Here is a 7,099-nt window from a genome sequence, read left to right on the forward strand (position 1 = left end):
TGTTTGAATGCTTTGTTCAAGAAGTGTTCAAACGGGGATGCAGCACGTGCTAAAAGCACATGACTTGCATATGGAAGTGTGTGAATTTTCATGAACTAGTGTTGCAAAAAACTGTTGGAGCAGTACTGAAACGTTTAGCTTCATTTGTATCCCCTTCAGGCAATTTTGCCTGTCGATTTTGTTGTAACACATTTCTAACATTTTCAACGTCATTGAAAGCGCACAGCAGCAGAACAGATAAGGAATTTGAAGTTTTCTGCAACCTTTGTTGGGTCCACAAATGTGGTCTCCACACCTGAACTCTATAAATACTACAGGTGCGGAGACATAAGTGACTACTTTGTGTGCAGTATACTAAGGTTTTCTTTTTCGGGTTTTTTATTTTCTTAAATTCAGTGGGGTAAAAATGGGGTGTCATTTTTGAATAGAAGTTCCTTGCAGAATTTTTTCTTTCCCTGGCAGGAATCCTGGAGAGAAATCTGGGGTTTTGTTATCTGGCTGCCCAAAGCTCTTGTTTTCTTTCTGTTAGCTTTTACAAGTGATTGACACAAACAACAGTCTCCCTTTAGGTATAAACATTCTGACTAAACAAGTGAAATCATACAAAATACAATACGAATACGAAATGTCACAGAGCTGCTTGCATATATTGTAACGGAATCAAAACATAATGAAGTGGTAAAATCGGCAGTGTACTGAATATCAAATTGTAATTGTGTCTGAACACACTTGGTTATATTGCGGTTCTAGATACATGGTGTTCTATGGACAAGAAGTTATGAAAATGTAAACATTTCGCTATATCGGGAATTTCATTGTATTAATGTTCCTTATATTGAGGTTGAACTATACTCATTATAGGCAGTATACATTAGCTATACTATATACTATACATTGCCATGCTACACATCAACAAAAACAACAAAGATGGTTGGGCGATCCAATGTTTACTTCGTGCTCAGCACTTTTTGCTAACAATTAAAGGGAAAGGAGAGCAAGAAATAGTGTACAGGGTCATGCTTTGCAGAAGCTGTGAGGCTTTTTTTTTTATCCTGTATCCTACAAGACCTTGTTGACTTACGTTATCATCTGCATTCGGTGGATTTCTGTGTCCATCCTATGGGAGCTGAGGAGAGCAATTTTTTTTTTGCGACAGCGCCGAGCCCTGAAACAGGCTGTCACGCGAACTGATGGGTAGGTTCTGGAAATCTAGAATTTGTTGCTCGTCGCCCAGAAGTGCTATGAGCGATTATAGCCAATAGCGCGAAGCTGGAGCTGGTTTGTACTTTGGGCAAGTACTACCAATTGTTGCACGGAACGAGCAAATGACTAAATTTTGATACGTGCAAGGATAGGGACCTACTTCAAGACCTTGAAGAATAGTTGGTGTTGCTCTTTACAGTAAAACACTTCAGTCGTAAATTAATAAATCACGCCTCGTGGCAGTTTCAGCGCGTACTTGCAGCCATCATACCGGCAACACCAGGGAGGCTTCGCTCACATTGGCTTCGACTTGTAGGTGACGACCAAAGGTGACAGCCATGTCCATCAAGTCGCTTGTCGCCCACAAGATCACTTGCATGCACTTAAATGTGCCTAGAGACAAGGATGTAAGAAAGGACAATTACATGACATTCAGTCGTCCTTTTTTTCATCTCTTCCTTTCGTCCAGTTGAAAGTATGTACTACGTAGCTTATACTTTCAACTGATTTATTGAAACCCTTGTCGTCTTGCTTACAAATGCGCCAGTTGAACATGCTCACTGTACTCATGTGGCATCCAAAAAGCAAGGTTCCTTTTCCGTCGACATCAAGGAAGCTACACGGACACGTTATTATCTAAAACAAGAAAACTCGCTGCATGACTACACGCTGTGACATGGGGATGTATTCTCGAACGAATGCTAAATTTAGCATGACTTAAACTACCTTGTACGATTCCAGCAGTTTTGTGCAAGCATGCAGCGAATCGGTGCCCACTGCAAGTCATATCTCCAAAAGTGACCGTGGACAAGTTTAATGTTAGAGTTGCTGTACCTGCATATTAACTATAGACCAGCTAACTGTTTGTGTTCCTACCCTTTTCTCAAGCGCACGTTGCACATGTTAGTATATTTAGCATGGGTCCAATCGGGAAATCGCTAGGGGTATGCGAGATCTTTTAAACTCCTATTTTCACTAGTACGTGAATCTGGTTTTGAGGCATTAGCTTGTCGTGCATGCAGCGCCTGAAGGAGGATAGCTTGCATTGAAATATGTACAAAGGCTAGTCTACACAGCAACCACAGTTCACGTGTGGACTATGCGCTAACAGCTGGTAAGTACCGTTGTATCACGTGGCTTTGCCTAGCCGATAATGGCCCAGCTCCGGCACCCAAGCACTGAAGGGGGTGTGTTTCGCGACCCAGCGCTGCTGTTGCTGTGAGGTTTCTGTAGCTTTGTAATAGGGATCACGTTTATATTCCGACGTAAGCGGGTCGAATCCGAAGACGGGATCAGGTAGCCCGACTCGACGGCGTTTAGATGACTCGTACCTTACCTTTTTCGGTGTCTGTGTGGTCATTTTTGCGCCTTTTACCTAAAGATGCAAAAGCTCAGAACATCCAAATTTTCGTCGTAACCTCGTACTTGACGGATCGGGATTATTACGACCGTCTGCGTCGCCGTCGAGGCTGGATAAAAACAATGCGTCCGGTAAATCGCGGATGGATGACCCGTTGGCATTTATACGTGCGCACCAAATGGGTCGCGCTGGCTTTGCCAAGCGCACCTAACGCACCAGCTGAGCTAAGCGCACCAGCTGAGCTAACGTGCCAAGCGCACGTTAGCTCAGCTGCGCTCGCTTTACACAAGCACGACAGGCAAATCCAAGCCCGGCCAGCGCGGACTCGACCCGTTTCTGACGGATTCGCGTAAACGCCCCGAGGGAAATGTCAGGCTGACCCCATAGAATAAAGTACCAACGTTGCAGTGGGTCTCTTCGATTATCCGTCCGCCTCCGCGTCTATGGGCCGGAATGCAAAAACGCTAGTGAACCGTGTTTTCGGTGCGCGTTAAGGTTTCCCGAGTGCTCAAAAGTAATGCGGAATGTCCCACTACGTATGGCCAATGGCTTCCTCCAAGAGTTTCTAAAACTTTCTTCCAAGTATTACCGTACGACACATCGGTTGACTGTGACAAAATGAATACCTATGGCGCAAGAGAACAACCAGCTTCTTACTGGAAATTTCACGCTTCGCGCTAAACGTATAGCCACAACTCTGTTCGTGGTAGCAAATGTGAGCAACACAGCGTACGGAACAGCTGCTCGCCTTGCTCGACCGCCAACGGAACATGGCGTCTGTCAAGCTGGGAGCGGCTGCTGCTGATGCGCGATAAGTTTTTCGGCGCCGAGGGCGCATTTTCTCTTTCGAAACCATGTTGGAGGACGGCGTAAAGTGCAGCGTGCCGACATGCAACAACGTAGACGTAGAAGGCTGTGGCATGGTATTTCATCGGTGAGTGGTGCGAACGGTATAGTTGTCGCGTGAGAGCGCCCGTACAAATAGCGTAGCGTTGCGACTGCTCCAACGTATGCATTTTCCCGAGAGACGTTACGTAGGTTACGTCGCCGAGCTTTTCGACTTTCGGGCAACACTTAAGGAGCGGCCAAAATGCGCGATCACAACGCTGTCTGGTACACCAAATCGGTATGATTTATGTTGTATGTGGGTTTCGCTTCTATCGCGTTTAGAGCACCGATACCTCAGCAGCGTTTTATTTTTGAGCATTATTAAAGCCCATGATAGGATAGCACTTTCCAGCACGTGGTCGCACCTCTTTACGGCAAGCTTGGTTTAAATTTGATGCACCGTACCGTTCACATTTCAGACAAAACCAAACTAACTTTGTTTCACTGTGGGAACGCTGGTCGTCATTCGGAGAAAGCGTTGAGGTGTCATGCTTCAACTGCGTTTCGATACATTCGTGACTGCCCAAATGAAACTTTGCATATGGGCGTATTGTACGGCCATTGGGCAATCCTTGAAGAACGGCTATTTGCGCATGTAGCTGCAGTTTAATTCGGCGTGAGCCAATTACAATTGGCTTGCTCAATTGTACAGATTCTCTTTAGTTGAACCGGCCGTAACACTTTCAGGTTGTCAGCGGCTGTAGTCGTTCTTACTCCAACTTCTCAGCTCAAATATTAAAAGCAAACAGTGAGGCAATATAAAATGTCTAATTACCCATCTAGAAACCACATTTGTTTTAGGCCAACAAATTATGTAGTTGCAGAGAAAATCGTGGTTGTAGAGGCTGCACTGTCCTTTTGCAATTAAGATCACCCACAATGAATGTAGGCATGCATCCAAAGCTGCACAGGCATTCTCGAAATAATTCACTGCCATCCTCCTCGAGGCAAAAGATGCGCATAATGGCCAACAGCAGCACTCTTTTACAAATAGTTGAGGTGTCAGTTCGAAGATGTAGCATAAGTTATTTCTCTAGGAAAATTAGACACATGTGCGGCGTCCAAGTATGACATCACGAAATGTCACCAATAAGTGGTGTCGACTTGCACCTTGGGGTGCTGATATGAGACAGAGGGTGTCTGAAGCAATAGGTGATAAAATTTGGTGTGCTTAGAAAACCACCTGTAAGTTCTCAGCTGTTTCTGGCACCCAGAAGTGCATATTGCTGCCTAATGAGGGCATCAGTTAACAGTCTTAAACAGCGCACAGGACAGGACGAGAAGCAAGTACACAGCAGTGTTGTGTGGTTGCTTTGAATCCTGTCCTTTTGCGCTGTTTAAGACTGTTATAATGCACAAAGCTAGCCCGAGCAACAACCCTAGCATCGGCTAAGCTGTAGTTTGTGACTTGATAGTGCTGACCATATGCACCTCAGCTCATTTGTACCTTTTGTGCAGGGTTTTGAGCATACTTGAAATTTTGAATGCAAATCCAATAGTCATTACTATGATTCATATTCAGGTAGAGAATTCATTATATGAAATAGTTGAATATTCCTTTCTTTCAAATGCCTTAGGCGTAACAGCACTAATTGTAGTCTCAAAGGATGAGATAACGATGGAAGCGAGGACTGTTCTGAATGACCCTGCTGTAGTGAAAGTGCAGTTTGCAGAGATGCCAGTTCCTGGGCGAATTAACGCACAGGGCACGTTATCGTTTCAGTAATTCAGCGCAAATTCCTCTCGTCTAGACAGACTATACGTGAATTTGTTGCCTCAACTTAGAGAAAGCAGCTCGATCATTACTTGAACATCCTGCTAAAAGAATTTGACGTTATGTGTTACTTCACTTCTCTCCTTGAACGAACTCAATACTCTAAGTGAATCCAGTGATGTGCTTCTCCCTTGCTTCTTCATTACCTCATATTAATGTTGCATCAGATAACTGAAAGCTGTTGCTTCTCGTTTACAAGCTCCTCAGTCGACCGAACGTCCAGTTGGTTGGGAACAGCATTACATGCATTTAAGTATGCCTGTAAGTAAGCCATGTAAGAATGTCAATAAGCCCCTTTCTTTACCAAGAAGACTCCACGCAAACTTTATATTTCACTGTGTATAGACCGTTTTGCTCGTGCAATAACAGCCGCGGCAGTGCAGCCCCGAGGAACTTCAGGTCGTGCTCCTTATCAGCCTACTGCATCGGAACACAAAGTGCGTTAAGTTGTTTCACTGGGCCGAAAGTCTGTATTTAAGTTTTACGATAAAAGGCATGCGCATTACACCTCAGGACTGATACATAAAATTTTTCGTATAATTTATGGCAACCCTGACTTATAAAATTGTCGTTATGTACACAGGGAAAGCGTTCAAAATCTGCGGGCTTGGGTTTTAACTAGCTCCTGCTACTTGATATTGCCACCAATGCCTTTCTTGCTCCCAGCATTTAGCGGGCTTGTCAAGGATCAAAACCGGAAGCCATCCAGGGCCTATCTTTGTAAACAGTGAAGGGGCCTATAGAAATAAAACATTCGATCCAATATTCAGGTTGGTTTTATTTAATATTCCTATTCAATTCAATTAGGAAATGCCACTATTCAAACCTCCCTACTACTCTTCTGACAACTTGCCATGTATGTACACCTCATAGTATGTTTCAAGAGGCTTACGTACAAGATCTTGTTCCCTTGGCAGGATGTTAGGCTTGATTTTTCTACATGTTTTTCTTCAAACCTACCCTTAACATTCTGCTTGTTCACTTTTTTCAATTATTCTTTGTAAGCCATCTCTAACATTGCTGAACAGAACACAATCTGCTAACCATAGATCTTCAAAGCATTTCTAGTTGAACCTTACATTCAATCCTTCCCTGTCTAGCACCTTGAATGCACTTCATCAGCCGTAGCACTCTAACATATAAGCAATGCAGTATGAAGGCCTCTTTCAGCAATCTTTGATTGCCCCCTGTAATGTGTTGGCTGATTCCCACCTATGCCCTCAAACCTTCCTCATTTCATCACACAACATATAATTTCTCTGCCATTGTCGACTGCACTTCTATTACCTTGGCACCCATTGTTACTTTAATACAGGTGTTCCAGATGCTCTTAGTGGTTGTGAATTTAATGGCCTTTTCTCCTTCCCACCTGGTGTCACCTCGCCCGATGACGTAGGTTCCCTATCTCGCGGCCAGTGATCCTGAAGAAATGGCTCATCCAGCTGCAGCGGGAGGACTGGATTCCGACCATGGAGGACCGCGTCTGCAACGACCACTTTGACTTGCGCTGGTTCAGTGACAAGAATGGGGAGAAGGTGCTGCGATGGCAGGCCACGCCGACTGTCGACGTGCCAGGACCAAGAGATGATGGAGAGGCCAGTCATTCTTCATTTTCCCTTTATCATGTCAGAGGGACGCTTAAAAGGGCTATTGAGTTATAGCTGTCTCTTACAGTGGGAGGTTGCTTGATAGGCCTAAAGCAACGGTGTCTACCATGAGAGAAGACGTGAGATTTTCAGAGAATCACTTAGTTCTTGAAAATTCTGGGAAAGGACATAATATTTTTGCCCCAGTTGCCTAAAATCTAGGTAATTGATACTTACGGCGCTTACAGCCGTCACAACTTCCACTTTTGGTCACTACGATGCACAAAA

Source organism: Dermacentor variabilis, chromosome 11 (genome assembly GCF_050947875.1).
Source record: "Dermacentor variabilis isolate Ectoservices chromosome 11, ASM5094787v1, whole genome shotgun sequence".
Lineage (NCBI taxonomy): Eukaryota > Metazoa > Arthropoda > Arachnida > Ixodida > Ixodidae > Dermacentor > Dermacentor variabilis.